Below are 22,206 nucleotides of genomic sequence, written 5' to 3'. Positions count from 1 at the left end.
GTCCAGATCCATCAGTATTTGGATTCACAGTGCTCTCTGGATGTAGGTGAACTATAACTCCTCCAAATCATGAATTTTCCTCAAAGACCTCCAGTAGTTTTTGCTGGTCATGGGGACTCTATGTGCCAAGTTTGGTCTGATTCCATCTTTGGTGGAGTTCAGAGTCCCTTCTGATTGCAGGTGAACTATACATCTCAGTACCTACAACTCCAAAATGTCCAGGCCAATTCCCCTCAAAACCCACCAGTATTCGGCCTCTTTCGCCCTCCCTCCCCTCCCCGGGAACATTTTACAAATTTTGGGGTATTTATTCAGTGTGAGGCCTGTTGGAAACTAGACAAATGGGGTTTATTATATGTACTAGCTGTGCCCAGCCACGCGTTGCTGTGGCGAAGTATGGTGGTATGGGAAATAAAGTATTGAGGAATTGGTGGTTGTTAAGGTAAAGGGTAAAGGTTTTCCTCTGACATTAAGTCCAGTCATGTCTGACTCTGTGGGTTGGTGCTCATCTCCATTTCTAAGCCGAAGAGCCGGCGTTGCTGTATGAAATGCACACTGAAGTGGATTATATGACAGTGTGGAGTCAAGATAATCCAGTTCAAAGCAGATAATAAAAGATTATAAATGGGTTATATAGCTGTGTGGAAGGGCTTTGAGTCTACACTGCCATATAATCCAGTGCAAATTAGATAATCTGTGGAAGAGGCCTAAGTGAGGCCTAACTCTGCCTGTCCCCTGGGCTGAGTGGGTTGCTTGGAGACCAAGTGGGTGGAGCTTAGCCTTCTAACTGGCAGCAATTGGATAAAAACAATTATTCCTCTCCCTCTAATGAGGACTTTATTTTTCTTTTCTTTTTGTTGTATCAACTTAGAGCCGTGGATGATGAGTTGTGTTGTCAAATTTCGAGGTTGGGGGGCCTGTAGTTTTGTTGTTTTGTCCGCTGCCCTGATGCCATCACTCTTTTATATATATAGATGTGGAAAGTCCAGGTTGGGAGAAAGAGCTCTTGTCTGTTTGAGGCAAGTGTGAATGTTGCAATTGGCCATTGATTAACATGTAATGGCCTTGCAGCTTCAAAGCCTGGCTGTTTCTTGCCTGGGGAATTCTTTGCTGGGAGGTGTTAGCTGGCCCTGATTGTTTCTTGTTGGGAAATCCCCAACAATCTTCTGGGTGTTCTTTATTTACCGTCCTGATTTTAGTTTTTTAATACTAGTTGCCAGATTTTGTTCATTTACATGGTTTCCTCCTTTCTGTTGAAATTGTCCGCATGCTTGTGGATTTTCAGTGGCTTCTCTGACATGGTGGTTCTTAGAGTGGTCCAGCATTTCTGCGTTTTCAAATAATATGCTGTGTCCAGGTTGATTCATCAAGTGCTCTGCCATAGTAAAGTCATAGAGAAGTCAGCTATAGCAGAGCAGTTGATGAACCTACCTGGACCCAGCATATTATTTCAAAACACAGAAATGCTGGACCACCTGAAACAACCAGGGCCAGCTAACACCTCCCAACAAAGGATTCCCCCAGGCAGGAATCAGCCAAGATTTGAAGTCGCAAAGCCATTCAATGCTAATCAAGGTGGTCAACTGCAATAATCACACTTGCCTCAAACAGAAAAGAGTTCTTTTCCCCCCTCCCTGGGCATTATTCCACAGATGTATAAACCTCCCTTGCGCAGTTCTGAGGATGCCTGCCACAGATGTGGGCGAAACGTCAGGAGAGAATGCTTCTGGAACGTGAACGAAAACACACAGCAAGCAACCCAGTCATTCCGGGCATGAAAGCCTTCGACAGCACAACTCTACAAATGTTTAGAGAAGAGCCGCTCCAGAAAAAAGAGGAGGAGGAGGAGGAGGAGTGCCTTTCTTTGGGAGCAGAGGGAGGGGCCGCCTTCCTTTGAATGGCGCTGGGCGGCCAAAGGCTCCTGCAGCAGCAGCAGTAGTAGCAGCGGAGGGGGGAGGAGGGAAGAGCGGAGCGCGCGAGGAGCTGGAGGGAGGGGCGCGAGGCCTGCCTGCTCGCGCGCCCGCCGGAAGTGAGCGCCGTCGCTACTGCTGCCTTCTCTGTGGCAGAAAAAAGCCCGGCCGGCGGCAGACTGACAGACTGACTGACTGGAAGAACGGCGCTGAGGAGGAGGAGGAGAAGGAAGGGCAATCTCCTCAGGAGGGCCTTTAACGAAACCGGGGCGCCGAGGGGAGAGAAAGCGAGAGAGAGAGAAAGAAGAAAAGGAGGAACCGCCACAGTGAGTGCCCGCTTCTTCGTCTTCCTTTTCCAGCAAAGCCGCCGCCGCCGCCACACCTTCTCCCACCACCATTTTCCCAGAGTCCCGCCCTTCTTTCGGGAGGGAAGGAAGGGAAGGGAAGGGAAAGGGGGGGGGGGTCCCTTCTGCGTTCTCTCGGCGCTCAAAAGGTTGTGTGGAGAGGCTATGTTTCTCCCTGAGGTGAGGGGGCTTCTCATGCTCTGCCTCTGTTTCTTCCTGGGCCTCCGAGGGGGCCGGGAAGGGAGAGTCTCCTGTGTGTGTATATGAAAAAGAAAGACGGGTCCTGAGGCCCTTCCACACAGCCATACAACCCAAAATATCAAGGCAGGAAATCCCACAAGATCTGCTTTGAACTGGGGGCCCTTCCACATAGCCATATATCCCAGAATATCAAGACAGGAAATCCCACATTATCTGAGTGTGGACTCAGATAACCCAGTTCAAAGCAGATATTGTAGAATTTTCTGTCTTGATATTCTGGGTTATGTGGCTGTGTGGAAGCGACCTAGTTTATCTGAGTCCACACTGCCATATATCCCAGTTCCAAGCAGAAAATGTGGGATTTTATTCAGCTGTGTGGAAGGGGCCCAGGATTCTGGTTTCTCTGGTTGGTCCCGTGCTTTCCTCCCAGCCCTGTGTGTGTGGATAGGGGAGGATAGCAGCAATACTACTATACTACACCTTGAGGTTTGGCTCTACGGTCGTCCCATGGGCGCCAAAGCCCAAGTCTCGTTGCATACAAGGGCGTATTAAAATGGTCTCCCTTTCAACAAAATGTCACAACATCAAGAGCCCCTTCTACACAGCTGTATAAAATCCACATTGAACTGGATCATATGGCAGCGTGGACCTAGGACCCTTCCACACAGCCATATAACCCAGACTATCACAGCAGAGAATCCCACAATATCTGATTTGAACTGGGATGTCAGAGTCCACACTGCCATATAGTCCAGTTCAAAGCAGATATTGTGGGATTCTCTGCCGCGATAGTCTGGGTTATATGGCTGTGTGGAAGGGCCCAAATAGATCTCAGTTCAAAGCAGATACTGTGGGGTTTTCTGCCTTGATATTCTGGGTTATATGGCTGTCTGGAGGGGCCCATGTTGGCTTTTTTGGGCTCTTTTCAAGCTGTGGAAACTGAGAGGCAGCTGTGAGAACGCTTTGGCTCTACCGCTCCCTAACTGAGGGTGAGCTGCTCTTTCAGATCCCTGAGTAAAAGAGGCATAGACAAGCCGGGTCTGTGTGTGTCTGAGGCTGGTGGGTGGTGCCCCGTCTCTTGCTCTATTTGAAGTGCAAGGAGGGGAAGGGCAGGGCTGGGTTGTGTGCTGGGTGTGTATGGCCTCTTCCACACAGCTGTATAAATCCACATTGAACTGGATCATGTGCCAGTATGGACTCAGGGCCCTCCACACAGCCATGTAACCCAGAATATCAAGGCATAAAATCCCACAATATCTGCTTTGAACTGGGTTATCTGACTTCACACTGCCATATATTCCAATTCAAAACAAATATTGTGAGATTATCTGCCTTGATAGTCTGGTTATATGGCTGTGTGGAAAGGCCCTTTATCTGTATGGAAATCCGATTGCCAAGGAAGGAGCCAACCATTTCTCCATTGGGGAAACAGCTCCCGTTCTTCCAGGCTGCATCAGGAAGGGAAGGGGTGGTATTGCAACAGAGAAAAAGCAGTATCCCATCCCTTGGTTCCACTCTGTCTCTGAGCTCTTCCACATAGCCATATAACCCAGAATATCAAGGGAGATAACGCACAGTATCTGCTTTGAACTGGGTTATCTGAGACCCCTTCCACACAGCTGAATAAAATTATCTGCTTAGAATTGGAATATATAATAATAATAATAATAATAAAACTTTATTTATACCCCGCCACCATCTCCCCAACGGGGACTCGGGGCGGCTTACATGGGGCCATGCCCAAGACAATACAATAAACCATAACATAATACAATTAAATAATACATTACATAAAATAAACAGTACAACATAAGATCAAAACAGCAATATAACACGAGCGGGCCGCATGAATACTACATTTAAAAACTAGATTAAAAATTAAAACTCTGGGTGAGAAAGGGATCAGAATAAAACCTCGAGGGACGGGACATCAGATAGTGAACCAGTCTAGAGGATAAATATCGGGGGGGAGTAGCATAGAACATTTACTCTCCGAAAGCACACCGGAAGAGCCATGTTTTTAAATCTTTCCTGAAGGCTAAAAGGGTGGGGGCTTGCCTGATTTCAATGGGCAGCGAGTTCCACAAGCGAGGGGCCACCGCAGAGAAGGCCCTCTCCCTTGTTCCTACAAGGCGAGCCTGAGATATAGGTAGTGGCGACAGGAGGGCCTCCCCTGATGATCGGAGAGGTCGGGCAGGTTTATGATAGGAGATACGGTCACGAAGGTAGGCGGGTCCCAAACCGTTTAGGGCTTTATAAATGATGGTCTGCACCTTGAATTGGGACCGGAAGATGAACGGCAGCCAGTGGAGCTCCTTAAACAGGGGAGTAGATCTCTCCCTGTAACTCGCCCCCGTTATTAGTCTGGCGGCCGAACGTTGGACCAGCTGTAACTTCCGGGCCGTCTTCAAGGGAAGCCCCACGTAGAGCGCATTACAGTAGTCCAGTCTAGAGGTAACTAATGCATGCACCACCGTGGTCAAGTCAGACTTCACGAGGTATGGTCGCAGTTGGCGCACAAGTTTGAGTTGTGCAAAAGCCCTCCCGGCCACCGCCGACACCTGTGCTTCAAGCGTCAGCGCTGAATCCAGGAGGACCCCCAAACTGCGGACCTGTGATTTCAGGGGGAGTGCAACCCCGTCCAGCACAGGTTGCCACCCAATACCCCGATCCGACGAGCGACTGACCAGGAGGGCCTCTGTCTTGTCAGGATTGATCCTCAGCTTGTTCCTCCTCATCCAGTCCGCCACAGCGGCCAGGCACTGGTTCAGCACCCGAGGGGCTTCCTTGGAGTCAGGTGGGAACGGGTAGTGGATTTGTGTGTCATCTGCGTAGAGATGGCAACACCCTCCAAAACTCCGGATGACCTCTCCCAGCGGTTTCATGTAGATGTTAAAAAGCATGGGGGATAAAATAGACCCTTGCGGGACCCCACAGGTCAAAGGCCAGGGGTCCGAGCAGGTGTCCCCCAGCTTCACCATCTGGGAACGGCCCTCCAGGAAGGACTGGAGCCACTGCAAAACAGTGCCACCGAGTCCCATCCCGGAGAGCCTCCCCAGAAGGATACCATGGTCGATGGTATCGAAAGCCGCAGAGATGTCCAGGAGAACCAGCAGGGTCACACTCCCCCTGTCCAGTTCCCTGCGGAGGTCATCCACCAAGGCGACCAAAGCCGTCTCAGTGCTGTGCCCAGGCCTGAAGCCAGACTGCGAGCGGTCCAGAAAATCAGTGTCATCGAGGAACTCCTGGAGCTGCGTGGCCACCACCCGCTCCAGAACCTTGCCCAAAAACGGGAGGTTGGAAATTGGTCTGTAGTTGTTACATACAGATGGGTCTAGCGAGGTCTTTTTTAGTAACGGTTTTACCACCGCTTGCTTAAAACAAGATGGAAATGACCCCTGACCCAGGGAGGCATTTATTATAGCCACAAACCAATCCAACAACCCCTCTTTGGCCTGCTTAACCAGCCAAGAGGGACAAGGACATATGACAGTGTAGGCTCAGTTAATCCAGTTCAGAGCAGATATTGTGGAATTTTCTGCCTTGATATTCTGGGTTATATGACTATGTGGAAGGGCCCTGAATCCACACTGCCACATAATCCAGTTCAATGTGGATTTTATACAGCTGTGTGGAAGGGGCCTCCCTTTCCTGCTGGAATCAGTTAAGCACTGGCTGTGTGAAGGGGGGGGGGGGGGGAAGAAGGGTTGGTCTACTATCCTTGTTAGCCCGCCCTTCCCATCTGAAATCTCCCCCAATAGCGGTCTCCAGGATTGCTGTCAAACAGGCAGAGATTTGTGTATAAAAATAGGAAAGCATATCGTTGAGCCAAAGCTTCAGCATCAATTTAAGGCTGCAAGAGGAATGATTGTGTCTGAATGCAGGGAAGCATTCAGACAGTTGTCCGTTCCAGCAGACTCCACCCCATAATCCCGCTCTACAGGCATATGCAAATCTGTGTGGAATAATTCATGACCGCTCAACAAATTAAGAACTGGGTGTTAAGGGCTACCAAGTGTTGATTGGTGTGAAATCAGTGTTTCCTTTTGAAATGTGGATAATTCGAAGTATAGTGGGCTAATGGGTGAGTGAGGAATCTTACAGGCACAGCTGGTGGCTTCTATTAAAATGAAGAGAGACTCGGAATGTGTGGTGGAAATAAGACTGTTGCTATTCCAGATAGTATATTTTGTTGGAGATTATTCCCCAGCAGTATTTGTTCTTGGCAACTTACCCTTTTTAAGATTGGTTTTTTTGTATAAGAAGAAATCAACCATTTAATGTGATTTCTGTCTTTTCTTAATATACACCAGTGTCTTGAATCTAGTTGTGTAACATAGAATATGTTACTGTCTGGTGATTCTGTAAGACTATCTAATATATTTGAAAATCTGAAAAGAAATACCTTAACACAATTTTGAATATTTTAGTGGTATTGTTTTTAATAAATTTTGTATGGGCAGTTGACTTTGAAAGAGACAATTGGAATTGAGTGTATTAGGATGAATGATGATATTTTAAATTGATAAAACTAAATAATCCAGAACAAAAGGAATTTCGCCCCAGATGGTATATAATTAGATTATCACATTTTTTCTAGTTCAGTTGTAGCTAATAATATGTGATTAAACTTTTAACAAATATCCATTTTGATTATTAAAATGGGGCTCATTTTAATGTAGCCAAACATGTGTAGCAATATACGGAGAAGTATCCTATGTGAATAGTTTGTTTTTTTCTGTGTGTAGCTTGTTAAATTATAACACTCTGCATGCTGAACAAGCCCTTGTAAATGAAAGAAGTTGAGAAGTAGAAGAATGTGGAAAAATGCTGAATCAGAATTCAGTGTCTTGGTGTTTTTTCTCCAGTGACTAAATGTAACTGTGTTGGCTGTTCATGTGCCAGTTTCTCTTTAGGGGTATGCATGCAGAATATAGAGCTAATTGCCTTAGCATGCTTCAGTTGGCATGTAGCTCTCCTATGTATGTCACACTGGTTCCTGATGGGAATTTCCAAGAACAAGCAAGTATAAGGAGACAGTTCTTGGGAAGTATTTCACTATTTGTGACCTTTAGCATGCAAAGAGGAAGTATTGCTCAGATTTGAGCTGTTATCCTTTTTGTTTGTTTGTTTGAAAGCAGATTAAAAACCACATTGAGTCAACACGTCCATACATTGGCTGTGATTATAGCAATCAATTCTGGATTCCGCACTAACTATATGGGTATGCAACTGTTAATTTTGTACGTTGAATTAACGTACTTTGCATACTAATACATTTAAACTTTTGTGTCTTGAAATGTAATTATCCTATCTTCGATGAGGTATTTTATTGGCAGGAGAGAATGTCTTAAATATGAGACTACAGTAGAGTCTCACTTATCAAACATAAATGGGCCGACAGAATGTTGGATAAGTGAAAATGTTGGATAATAAGAAGGGATTAAGGAAAAACCTAATAAACGTCAAATTACATTATGATTTTACAAATTAAGCACCAAAACATCATGTTTTACAACAATTCCACAGAAAAAGCAATTCAGTACACAGTAATGTTATGTAATAATTACTGCATTTACAAATTTAGTACCAGAACATCACAATATATAGAAAACATTGACTATAAAAACATTGGCTACTAACAAATTGACTACAAATACAGATAGAATACATAAAATGAACTTACAGTAACAACATTGTCAAAAATTAAAGCTGTAAAAAGTTCATTCCTTGCTGCCTAGAGAAATAGCTGTGGATCTGGGAGGGAGGCAAACTGCGTTGGATAATCCAGAATGTTGGATAAGTGAGACTCTACTGTATATTGTATTTAGTAATCAGGAACAAGTGTATCCTTCTTCAAAGAACAAGTGCAGTTTGGAATTGTCATAAAATTAATATAGCAAGAAATGGGGGACAGCCAATGAATACTGGGTGCTGAGGCTATATTTTAGAGGAAGGACCTACCCTGTTTCCCCTAAAATAAGACATCCTCAGAAAATAAGACCTAGTAGAAGTTTTGCTGAATTGCTAAATATAAGGCCTCCCCTGAAAGTAAGACCTAGCAAAGGTTTTGTTTGGAAGCATGCCCAGCGCCTGCCAAACAGAACAACAGAGCATGCAGGATTGGTAAATGTATATACTAATTGTACATGGAAATAATGGTAGTAACAAGAAATTCTTGATAGAATTCACAGTTTGTCTGGTTATGCTGGGTTGGTGATGACAACTACTGTACAGTATATAATAAATGTTCATTTTTTTGTTCAACAATAAATGTGAATTCTTCTTCATGGAAAAATAAGACATCCCCTGAAAATAAGACCTAGAGCATCTTTGGGAGCAAAAAATAATATAAGAGACTGTCTTATTTTCGGGGAAACACGGTAGTTAAACTACCTTTGAGGATTCCTTGCCTTAAAAAATCCTGAGAGGTCCATCTTTTCTCATATTCATCATTCTTTGAAGATTTGTAGAACAAACCTTTCTCATCACAGAATCATAGAATAATAGAGTTGGAAGTGACCATATGGGCCATATAGTCTGACCCCCTGCCATGCAGGAAAAGCACAAATTACCCCTGACAAATGGCCATCCAGCCTCTGTTTAAAAGCTTCCAAGGAAGGAACATCCACCACACTCCAAGGCAGAGAGTAAAAAAGTGTCTTGTCTTCTCTTTGCTTTCCATGTTCTGTATTATCTTCACTATATGTTAAGAATTCTCAAATTACAGTAGAGTCTCACTTATCCAACATAAACGGGCCGGCAGAATGTTGGATAAGCAAATATGTTGGATAATAAGGAGGCATTAAGGAAAAGCCTATTAAACATCAAATTAGGTTATGATTTTACAAATGAAGCACCAAAACATCATGTCAGACAACAAATTTGGCAGAAAAAGTAGTTCTATACACAGTAATGCTATGTAGTAATTACTGTATTTACGAATTTAGCACCAAAATATCACGATATATTGAAAACATTGACTACAAAAATGCGTTGGATAATCCAGAATGTTGGATAAGCGAGTGTTGGATAAGTGAGACTCTACTGTATGTATGTTTCATACATGCACCTTTTGTTGTTGTTCTTGTTGCTTTCTTATCTTTCAAGCAACGTTTCAGAACACAGTATCCAGTCTTAGTGACTACAGATGTGCCAGACACACACTCTCAATTCTCAAGGCACATACATTTCATAATGTATATTCATTGGTTGTACTGCCCATTTTAATTAATAGCTATTGTTGCATTTCAATGGACTATTTTATAATTGAGTTGGGTTTTTTGCGATTTTTTGTAAGTGTTGTCTTATGTTACTTGATATTGCTACTGTCATAAATGTTGATGTATTTTATGTGTTTTTATGGTACTATTAGATTCTGTTCTGTAAGCTGCCCCTAGTCCATTCTGGGAGATGGTGGCAGGATATAAATAAAGTTATTATTATTATTATTATTATTAATATTATTATTATCATCATCTTGCAATTTCCGCATACTAAGACAAAACATTTTAATTATCCATTTATACTTGAGCCATTCATCCACAAAACCTTGTACATAAACCTTAGTCCAGACCAAGTTGAACCCAACAAAACTTATTCTTTGAATGCTTGCTCGCATAGCCAGATCTTCACTTTCTTTCTAAAACTCAAAAGGGATGGAGCCTGCCGGATCAGATCCATATAAAGTTTAAGAAGCATATGAGCAAGTTGGAGTGTGGCTGGAGGAGTTAAAAAAAGATAATGAAGGCTCAGGGAACTAAATCCCAGTGTGGGATTGTTGAGGGAGCTGAATATATCTAGTTTGGAGAAAAGATTATTGAGGCATAATAGGGTAAACATGTTCAAATATCTCAAGAGCTATCAAAATGGAAGCAGAAGCAACCCTATTTTCTTTGCATAGGACCCAAATAAGTAGATTCAGATCACAAGAAAGAAAAGTCTGATTAAATATCTTGACAGAGCTGGATTAGATTAGTTTTGGAATACCTTCTCATTCTATAATTCTGCAATTATATAAACTTTCTTATCTAAGAGGTATTTACTTGGCAAGTTTCAGCAGTCAGTTTTTATGTATATGATAACAGCTACTCTTGATATAAAAAGTTTTAATTATTGTAGGTCAAACTTTATTGTAGGTCAAACTTTATTGTCTCTAGGGACTTTGCTGGAGTCTAAAAAAACCCAGGCTGAAATGCATGGGTCTCAAAGGTCCTCTTCCCATTTTTTTTCTTATACTGAAACAGACGAACACAGCTATCTCCTTAAAAATTATACCAGCCACAACTTGGCTTTGCTGGAAAAAGTTGTTCACTTATGAAAATGACCTTTATAAGATAAAAAGTATAAGCATTCATATAGTCTGATATTTTCTAAAACAAATTCTTGCTTTTGTACTATATTTTCATGCCATTAACTATTTCAAGAGTGTACTTTACATCATATTTTGAATTTTCAAAGATAAATGCTGTTTTGCTTTTCTCATGTCCCCTCATGGAGCTGGAGTTGATAGAGGGAGCTCTTTCGTGCTCTCCCCGGGTTGGATTCGAACCGGGAGCCTTCAGGTCAGCAATCCAACCTTCAAGTCATCAGTCCTGCTGGCACAAGGGTTTAACCCACTGCGCCATTGGGGGTTCCTGGAAATGAATTAAAGACACATAACAACAAAGCCTTGTTGCTCTCTATATGTGAGATGAGTAGGAGTTTTATGCTATAACTAGTTATTTAAACCAGCATTTTTGTTGTACTTCATATACTTCTAAATAAAAAAATTGCGTGTTAATTAAGTTGGCATAACCATTAAAATGTTATTTATAGTTAAGGTGGTGGTTTATACTATTTTGCCAGCAGGTAGTATATAAGTTCTTCTACTGTTGTAGAAAATTATTTAATTGGTGACAAAATATCCTGGATCCAGAGGATAGGTCTATGATGACATGCTGTTTTCTTGCATGTGGAATTAAGCCCATAATAAATACTACCTTGGTTTGTCCATAGTGCTAAGCCAAGAATTGTGATTTAATAAACAAGGATAGGTATTAATAGCATCCATTCAATTTCATTCCTCCCTGTCCATGAAAAAATTGATGTGACAGAATTCATCACTCAAGACTGAAGTGAGCAGGAGTCCCCCTCTCTCCGGCACATGTTGTACTTCCAGCATCTGTGGTGCGGTTTTAGATCAGGTGGGTTTGATAGATCTAGGGGGAACTTGGAAGATCTGCAGAAAGCCTCTGCAGGATATCTTTTCCCTATCCCTGACATAAAAACTTCATATGACATGCAAACAAGCCAATTTAAATTACTTCAAATTTGACTTAAGAGTCAATGCAATTCCTTCTTAAAGCCATTTCCGAAACAACTGTTGTCACGTCTTTTGGCAATACTTTTTATAATTGTGTGTTTGAAGAAATAATATATGAATAATTAATATTAAAACCAAAAACCGAAACCAAAAACACTTGGCAGGCTATTGCTGGACGCAGACCATAAAAAGAACCAGCTTTGTTCAAATTTGATACAGGAAAGAGGTGGAGCCTAAGCTCTACATATCCAGCTCAGTGCCTCTTCTTATCCCCATTTGCTATAGTGTATACCTAGTACTCTGAATTTATCTTATCAGAGCATTCATTTGACATAGGCTTAGAAGCAACAATACTCTTTCAATACCTGATACATTTACTGTTTACTATTTCTGAAAAGTTTGTTTAATTATCATGACTGATAAGAGGAACTTGTTAGATCAAGTATGAGAAAGCTTTTGGTAAGCTGAAGTCAATATCTGGTGAAAAAATCTATTGGGATTTGAAGTACAGTGTTCCCTCACTACTTTGCAGTTGACTTTTTGCGGATTCGCTGTTTCGCGATTTTTCAATAAACTCTAAAAGACTATTATAAATCATAAAGGTAAAGGTTTCCCCTGATGTTAAGTCCAGTCGTGACCAACTCTGGGGGTTGGTGCTCATCTCCATTTCTAAGCCGAAGAGCCGGCGTTGTCCATAGACCTCTCCAAGGTCATGTGGCCAGCATGACTGCATAAAAAATTACAATTTACAGCCTAAGGAAGGGAGGAAGGAGAAGCCGAAGGGAGAGAAAAGGAGCCCAAGCGGCAACAGGAGGAGAAGGAGGCAATTTATCAACACACGATTGGTTGATAAAGATTTAAAATAGTGTATAACTACTAAAATAATGTGTGAATATTAAAATAAATACAGTGTCCCTACTTCACGGATTTTCACTTATTGCGGGTGGTCCTGGAACCTAACCCCCGCGATAAGTGAGGGAACACTGTAGACCCTGCTTTATCGAGGTATGAGCTATCATCAAAATATTCATAACCCTTGCCCTTGAAAACAGATTCTCCCCTATTCCTTCTTTACTTTGAAGAGATCACTTTATTTAATACTGGGTCATGGTATATGATTGCAAACTGTATAAGTTCAGGTTTAGTTTTAATAAATTTACCAGGCAATCTAAAGAAAGATGCAGTTTCTTGAAAATGCATAAAAGATCTCCCCATATACTCATGTATAAATCACTCTCATATATTAGTTGAGGACAGATTTGGGGGCCAAAATTAGGGTTTTTGATATGACATGTAAATAATTCAAGGGTCATTCTGCAGTGAGGGGAAAGCACTAATGCCTTGAGGCCAGCCATTCCTGGCCACCACTGTCTTTTCCCCATCTACACATTCAGAAGGACCAGAAACGTTGCCATGGCAGAGAGAGTAGGAAGGATTGGTGCTTCTTTTAGGTTCTCCTGCGATGGACTAATCTCTTGCATTCTCTACTCCACTGTGAAGGGGATGGTTCCTTTTAAAATAAGAGTTATGGTGTGATACATTGACCCATGGATAAGTTGAGCCAAGTTTTTCGGTTGATGTTTTGACTAGAATTTCCAGATATGAGTATAGGGTACATAAATATGATTGTCACCCATTTTATTTTTATAATTCTTGTGTCATCAACCTACTTGAATTTCTGTTTCCTGTTTGCTTATTCCTCAGAAATCATAGGTTATGCTTTTAAAAAGAGTTATTTCCCTACAATGCTGGGTAATACTTGGAGGGGAAAAAATTGGGTGAACCTGCCCTGAGGTGCTTGAACAAATAATGTTGCAAGAAAAGTCTACTGTTGACATTTATAAAGTTATAATCACAATCTTCTTCAGGTTGAATAATGATAGCTAATAGACCTTTGTGATCAATGAAAACAAAAAGATTTCAATGCTCATTACTAAATTGGGGGGGGGGGGATCATTTCTAAAATGTTTCTGAAATAGCGTGAGGGATCCATATCGTAACTATGATGAAAATTTTGTTACTTTTTCGTTATTTAATTGTGCAAGTGGGGAAGCTTACAGGGCTCCTTTCTCCCTCATTTTTAGAGCGATCAGAATGAAACTTGCTGCAGTTGTAGAACACATTTACCACTGTTACCCCCCCCCCCCCCCCCCCCAGTATCAGAACATTTCACACATCCACTGAGTTTTGGGAATTTTAAAAGGTTTTTTATGAATAACATTAAAAAAAAACTGCAAGAGCTATCCCCATGAATTTATATTTTCAATGATACAACATAACCAGGGCATCATCCCACCCCAAGTTTTAGAAAGGTTTGCGCATCCACTGATTTTTAGGGAATTTTACCCAACATTAACCTAACAGTACTATTTCACTGGAAGACCCCCCAGGGGCCATCCAGTTCAATCCCCTTCTGCCAGGCAGGAAAAGCACAGTCAAAGCACCCCCAACAGATGCCCACTCATCCTTTGAAATAATAGTAATAATAATAGGAATTTTAATAGGTAAACTTGGAAGTTACTTCCTCTCAACTTTGCCTACCTCACAGGTTTGATTCAACTCCCAAGAATCCCGTTTTATCTTGAAATCCCTTTAGAGAATAAACACCAGTTTACCCCACCAAAGCTTTCAGGGAGAAGCAGCAGGCACAAGGCGGTAAGCAGAATTCTGGGAAATGTAGTTTGGGAAAGCAAGGACCCCTGTGGCAGAAAATTCAAAAGGACCCACCCTACACTACATTTTCCAGAATTCTGCTTGCTTCAGAATACCGGGGCTGCCTAACTGAAGCCTCAATTTGATGATTTCTGCCTTTCTCTCTCTGGGCTGGCCATATGCCAGAGGGGCTTGTTCCCTTCCTGGCCATCCAGCCAAGCATCTCTCCCACCTGCCCGCTCACCCCAGGCTCCCCTCGCTGCCCCCTTTGGGGAAAGCAGGACTTCTCATTTGACTCCAGGCCTTGCCATCCTCCTCAGGGCCCTTTGGGGGAACCAAACCTGGCCTTTTTGGGGGAGAAGCGGCGCCTGCGACTGAGACCTGGAGCCACTTTTGAGACTTATGTAATTTCAAAAACATCATAGGTCAGAGTTTTGAATCTTAAGTTTTTTGCGTGGATACCACCCACTTTTTCTTCATATAGTGTCATATGTACAAATCTTGCAAAATAGATCCAACATAAGAGATAGTACAAACGACTTTTTGCACAGCCCTAATAGCTAACTTAAGTCCTATTTAAATTTCTTGCAGTTTACAATTTTGTTTGATTTCGTACATGATCCTGAATGAATGACAGCTCAATTGAACATTGGAGACTGCTGTGAACTACATTGCTCCATCTTTGCGAGACGTCTAGAAGATAGCTAACAGGAAAATAGCTAACAGTTAGTTCTCCTTGGCACTCACATGCAGGATACATTCTCCACAGCTTTTTCTGGAGAACAGATAAAATATTTCATAAAAGGTCTATCTCACAAGAGAAAGGGTTTGGCAATTATATCTCTCTATCATCTGGATAAATGCCTATTTTCCCCTTCCTTAATTAAACTTTCCAATTCTATTTAATTTAAACAAATTGTGGATGCTCCCGTTTTTCCTAGGTTTTGTTTGGAAATCTAGCATGCAAGTCATTAATTTGGAAGAGAAGCTGCTTTAGCTTCAGCTATGACAGAGCATAATATAATTATGCTAGTGGCAGTATGGCTCACAGGACATAGTTGTATATATTTTAAAATTATTTACTTAGCTCATTCACAAGCAGTTGCTCCTTAATTCTTATTTGCAGCTCAGGAGGTCTTGATATTCAGCCGTCAAAATATCTCAGTATACTTCTTTAGTATTTGGTGGTTCAGGGATAACACTGTGATTCAGAAGGATCTTCTTGGTAAGTCTTTGAGACCACAGTGATGCACAATGCAATCAGTAATATTTTAGTGTCCATTGTATAGTATATCTTTCCCTAAAGGCATAAGAGTCTGTCTGATCTTAGAAGCTAAGCAGGATCAGCCCTGGTTGGCACTTTGATGGGAGACAGTCAATGAATACCGAACGTTCTATGCTATATTTCATAGGAAGGAACTAATAAAACTGCCCCTCAGTATTCCTGGTCTTTGAAAAACCTAGGGGATTCATGATGTCACAATAAGGCAACAAGCAACTTGAAGACACACACATATCTCTATGTGGATCAACCCCAAAACCCTTCCCCACTAAAAAAAGTGTTATCAAAGTTATTCTTCATTTTAGAAATGAGAAGCTCAGAAACATTTCCTAAATCAAAATGTCCTAGCATAAACAAAAGGCAACAATTTCCTTCTTTCCTCAATGGATTTTCATGGCAAGAAAAGGGGAAAAATTAGGAGGCTGTAAGGATGAACTGAAAACATACAAATTGAAGGTGACATTAAATGCACCCCAGTAAATTCCATGAAGCAGAATAGTAGCATGACTGACTGGAAGCAGCTTTGGTTGTGCAAGCATTAGTAATAGTTTTGTTGTTTTCCTGTCTAGGTTGAGATGAGATGAATGTAGTGCTAGACTGAAATTTCTATCTCTGACCACATGCTGACTAGGAGAAATGGAAGCTGATGTCTAACCAAATTTGAGGGGAAATGGGTTGCCCATCATCCTCCAATACTTGCTCAATTTGTACAAGTCATCTTAAAATACTTGCCTGTTGAAACTTCAGCCAGGAATTTCTGAGTAACAAATGATTGGGTTTTCATGAAAAAGGTGTCAGTGGCACAGTGTGTTAAATGGCTGTGCTGCTGAACTTGCGGACCAAAAGATCCCAGGTTCAAATCCCGGGAGCGGAATGAACGCCTGCTGTTAGCCCCAGCTCCTGCCAACCTAGCAGTTCGAAAACATGCAAATGTGAGTAGATCAATAGGTACCGCTCCAGCGGGAAGGTAACGGCGCTCCATGCAGTCATGCCGGCCACATGACCTGGAGATGTCTATGGACAACGCCGGCTCTTCGGCTTAGAAATGGAGATGAGCACCAACCCCCAGAGTCGTTCACGACTGGACTTAATGTCAGGGGAAACCTTTACCTTTACCTTACCTTGTCCACTTAGGTAAGACTGATAAATTGATTTCCAGTTATGTTCAAAAGTCTGCAGTGAGTAGTGGGCAGACCACAGAGAGCTATTTTCATGGGTTTCCTAACAAATTGTTGATTTCAGATCAAACAAGGAAGGAGAGAAGAAATGAGAGAGAGAGGGAGAGAGAATATATATGGCCAACAACATCTATCACAGCAAAATGACAGATCAGGCAAAGCATGTTTTTCCCCTTCAAACTGGTTGCTTCCATGTTCCTTCTACATCACTAGAGAGTGCAAACTGAGCTGAGGTAGAAAAGAATTGAGGATTCCTCACTTTGTCTTCAGACTTAAATTGTGCAGAGTACAGGAAATTGTCTTGGGAATTAAAGAGTTAATCTCATCGGCAGTATGTTCAGTGGTTCACCAGGCTGCTTACCATCTAAAATAACAATAGGATTTTTACTGAACAGGAATTTGACAAGCGCTCTGTGCTGCAATTGCCCCAGTTTGCTGCAGTTCAATCATGGCTTCTTTCAGTTTCCTACCATACTGTTCCTCTCCCCAGATTCCAATTATTATCAAGACTTTACTATTACATATTAGGGGTTACTTCTATCCAACTATTAGCCATGAAGCCAAGATTCTGTTGTAGTAAACATGCAAGATTTGTGCTAACAGAAGGCTTTTTAAAGGTGACTGGATTGTCTAATATTTGCCCAGTACTTGCCATTTTTTAAAACTTTTGGTTTGAAAGGTTCACTCAAATGGAGCTTTATCAGATCTAGTATAGTCTGATAATGTATTTGTTCTGTTTCATACCTGCAACTGAAAGAATGTTGTTCATAAGGATTATGCTTTCCCCTGGTTGATGAATGCTGAGTGATATCTTAGATTTGAATTATAAGGTACCGTCCAGATCTCTGGTTCTCATAGCAGGGGCTGCAAGCCTTTGCCTGTTCTCCAGCTTTGCCCGCTCATAAACAAATATTCCTGCCCTTCCCTTGTTAGCCTTCAACTAGGAATGTTGTATCACCATAATTTTAAACATTGTTTGCATTGAGCATGACTTTTTTTTACTAGGATTTGCTAAGCAGCTCCAAATTTCAGTTTTAACAGCACCGAGAACATATATATTCATATATAGGTCAACTTCATGAATAAGTCAAGGGCAGGTTTTGAAGCTAAAATTGGGGATTTTGATATGATCCGTGGATAGGTTGAGGGACATTCTGCAGAGACTACCTGGCTACCACTGACATTTTCCAACCTAGGAATTTGCACCCTAATGAAGAGAGTAGAAGGGGCCAGTTCTTTTTTTAGATTCTCCTGGGATGGACTTAGGTCTTAAAGAATCACAGAGTTGGAAGATCACAAAGACTATCCAGTCCAACCCTTTCTGCAATGCAGGAACACCTAATCAAATCATTCCTGTCAGATGGCCATCCAGCCTCTGCTGGAAACATCCAGAGAAGGAGACTCCATCGTGCTCCAAGGCAGCATATTCCACTGCCAAACAGCTTTACCATCAGGAAATTCTTCCTAATGTTTGGATGGATTATCTTTTCCTGAAATTTGAATCCATTGTATCGTGGCCTAGTCTCCAGAGCAGCAAAACAAGCTTGGCCCCTTCTCAATGTAGCTGTCTTTTAAATACTTAAACATGGCTATCAGGTCCCCTCTTCTCTTATCCAGATCCCGACTTGTCTTATCCAACCTTCTCTTCTCCAAGCTTAACATTCCTAGCTTCCTAAGCCACTCCTCATAGGGCTTGATTTCAAGCTCTTTGATCATTTGGGTCGCCCTTCTCTGGACACCTTGTGTTTTGCTACTCTATTCCAAAAAAAGGGTGACTCCTTTTTGCTAAGAGTTAAGGTACAGTACTTGACTTGTGAATAAGTTGACCCAAGTTTTGGGAGTTGATTTTTTTTTACTAAAATGTCTTGATTTATACATGAGTATTTAGGGTAGCTTTCTTCTCTCTATTATTTCAGGAACAACAAGAACAGATAGACTCTTCAATCACTTGGCATGTCCAAATCATCTTGTCTCTTGTTAATAAGTACAAATGAATTTGTCCATCTCAAATGAGAAGCCCTCAAGAAAGCCAAGCAATATCTAAATATGGTTCTTGTGAAGGGGGTATAGAGGGAATGTAAGTATGGGCAAAGTGCTCATTTATAACTTGTCTTGATAAGCAGAAATATAATTATCTAAAAGGCCAGTTCAGTGAACTTTATAGTGAAGTTTCAATATTAAAATCAGTCTTGATTTTTATATCCTGTGTCCTGAATTTGGCTCATGCAGTTCCCAGCAGACTAACATCTTCATGCCAAAAAGGATATTTTTTTAGAAAAAGAAAATAATAGTTGTTTTGGGCTGTTATTCATACACAGAAATCTGTATGAACAGTGCCAATATGTCACACAGCTGCTAGGATGACATAATGGTTTTTTGTTCAAGTGAGGGAATAAATAAGAACTTCCTTCCTCCTTCATTCATACTTGTTCTAACTCAGCACAGACATATGATTTTGTGAATTATTATGGTGTCCATTGTCAAACAATATACAATAGTTCTATAATGTAACATATAATATTTACTTTCTACATCTACTATGGAAAATAATAAACAGCATAACCTTCAGTTTCACATGATTAAAGTTTGGCTAACTGCTGAGCTCCTTATAATGACTAAAACACTATAAAATACTGTCAAATGCAAATGTGGACTGTATTTGTTGATATGTGTGACTTAGTTAATTGGAACTTCTTCTACAGTAGTTTGAAGTTCCCCCACAGGGGGCAGTAAGGATGGGCACTCAGCCGTAGGCCTTTTCTACTCTGCCATGTAACATCCAAATTATCTGATCTGAACTGAATTAAATGGCAGGCTTAGATTCATATAACCCAGTTCAAAGCAGATAATGTAGTTTATCTCCTTTGATCTGAATTAGATGGCAGTGTAGAAGGAGCCTTAGGCCCCTTCTACACTGCCATATAAAATCCAGGCTGTCTGCTTTGAACTGGATTATCTGCAGTGTGGACTCCTATAATCCAGTTCAAAGCAGATAATGTTGATTATCTGCATAAATAATCTGGATTGTTTGGCAGTGTAGACCCTTCTCTTCTCCCAAGTTAAACATACTCAATTCCCTGAGTTGCTCTTCATCTATGTTCATGCAGGCTCTGCCTGACAGGATCATAGGCTTTGATCTTGAATCACCCTTTTAGCATTTTTTTTGCTATTGATGTGAATGACCATTAGTGCTCTTCATCATAGGAAGGGGAAAAAAATTGTAGCTAATGGGCACACATTCAGTGCCAATCCCTGGCACACTGGAAAGAAATTAATGTTTCCCTTCATCAGATAGCTTGGGAATTACTGCTCTAGGATAGCATCAGAGCCAAGAGGGGGTTTGACCTGAAGTAAAATGGGAAAGTTATTATAAACAGTCAACTCTGCAGCTAATTCGGTGTCAAGTAAAGAATGTTTTCTTAGATCTCTTAACATTTCTATCATTCTGATACTAACTGATTTTTTCATGTCTTTTCTATATTGATTTAGTTTACTTGAAATATTTTTGTTAGGATTGTGGATTTTTGAAAGTGAGTTGCTTGTTATTTGAGGGGGGTGAGTTGACAATCAGTGTCATGTACTGACTGACAGGAGTGAGGTGCATTGAAATGTAAATAAACAGAACATACATAATTTTGAACTGCTCTTGGAATATTGTTTGGGACACCACAGGCTAAAGTTAGTGTCATTTTTATTGTCATTTCTGCTTTAAATGAGCCTGAAGTCCATAGATGTAATGAGCTGCCCCAGCACTAATCACCTTTTCCTCCTCATTTAATCTGCCATATCTGCCATGGCTCTTACTGGCTTCTCACTTGGACAATGCCAGACCATTTTCTACCCACCCTGAAAATGTAACTGTCATGCTGCCATTTTCAGTATCCAACTAACTAATGGATAGAGCCAGGAGCAAATCCAAGAAAAGGCAAAGCAAATGGGAATCAAAAGACGAGGAGGCGTAAGAAAAGTTTAACTGCAGTTGCTCTCCCTCTTGAGCAAAACCTAAGAGACAAGGTATTTTTTAACCTTGAAGAAATTGGAAAGGAAGAGAGCAAGGAAGCAGCTTGGGTGGTGGACCTGAAGAAACAGAGCTTGTATATACTTCCTATTCCTAAATGCCAAATATTCCCTTCTATTGCAATGCTTTTAGATACAAACAAAAATTGGATCAAGACAAATTGGTAGAGTTTATAGTGCAGTCTGACTGCAGGGGAAATTTAGCAATATAAGGCATCAAAACATTTCATATTTATGTTCAGGAGGAATTTGATCACACAGCATAACAGGATACATCGATAATCTTAGTGACTAAAATGTAAAAGTAGGATACAGATGTAGAACTTAACATTGTTGGAGAACTAGGCATAGAATCAAGAAATAAAGGATGAGAGAAAATTTGTCAAATTTCATAAACCCAATAGATTGTTCTTTGCAAACATACTCTTTAGGCAACCCAACAGGAAACTGTGTACATCAACATCACCAGATGGTCGATATAAAAATCAAATAGATTATATATAGATTATATAATTGGATTTAGAAGATCGAGAGATTGCATCCTCAGCCAAAACAAGATCAGGATGATCTACTAATTTCAAAAATTAGAGTAAAGCTGTTTAAGAACATGAAATCAATCATAGTGCCTCAACGAAATCTAAAGAACACCACTAATGTAGACTATGTAGAAAAAAAAACTTGTTTTGTATTTATGATGTTGAATGTAAACCATTCTTTGGGAGCTAGTATAGTGTAATGGCTATGACAGGGTTTGAATCCCTGCTCATCCTTGGAAACCCACTGGGTGACCTTCGGTAGCCAATTCTCTCATATTCAGAGGGAGGCAGATCATGAACAGAACATGCCAGTGATTTATAGGACTGATAGTTTTTATTAGCAAAAGTTAAATTTATTTTGTTATTCCTATGTAGTGGACTTTCCCACTGTGTTCATATAGATGAAAATGTCTGCATTTCTTTTGTGCCTGCCTGTGCTGACCAAGTTGTTTACCTTTTGTATTAGTGAACAAGTACTTGTAGAGACCTGCTAAAATGCTATTGCTGTTACTGTGCCAGCCAGACTGTGTGTGGTTTTTTTTATCATACACAGACGAAGCAGAAGGTTTGCCATCCTTTCAGCTATGTTTTATTCAATAAGATAAAGAACTGCCTTTGCTTCAAGCAGTAAAATTGAACAGTTGCAACACTGTTTTTGCTTAATAATTAGCTAGATAATTATGCAGGAAGGACGACTCCCTTAAACTACTGTTGCAGATGAGAATTCAAAATTGCAGGTGTCTTCTCGCATCCTGGTTTTTCCATTTCTCTACAAACTCTAG

At 41.1% G+C, this 22,206-nt stretch overlaps 1 protein-coding gene across 6 annotated transcripts in view; it reads left to right on the top strand.

Annotated features, from left to right (window-relative positions):
- The first annotated feature begins 1,936 nt into the window (after positions 1 to 1,936).
- The window catches only part of raph1 (Ras association (RalGDS/AF-6) and pleckstrin homology domains 1), an 89,529-nt gene continuing 69,259 nt past the window's right edge, over positions 1,937 to 22,206 (top strand). For 2 of the 6 annotated variants that reach the window (XM_062962131.1, XM_008114952.3), the window contains exon 1: positions 1,937 to 2,236. The gene's annotated coding sequence lies outside the window, so the exon portion shown is untranslated. Of the gene's footprint in view, positions 2,237 to 18,787; positions 18,949 to 22,206 lie in introns of all 6 variants that reach the window. The other 4 variants (XM_062962142.1, XM_062962138.1, XM_062962126.1 and 1 more) reach the window with 3 other exon arrangements.

Source organism: Anolis carolinensis, chromosome 1 (assembly GCF_035594765.1).
Source record: "Anolis carolinensis isolate JA03-04 chromosome 1, rAnoCar3.1.pri, whole genome shotgun sequence".
NCBI classification, from domain to species: Eukaryota; Metazoa; Chordata; class Lepidosauria; order Squamata; family Dactyloidae; genus Anolis; species Anolis carolinensis.
The sequence above is the reverse complement of the archived record's forward strand: the minus strand, read 5'-3'. Positions and strand labels throughout refer to the sequence as shown.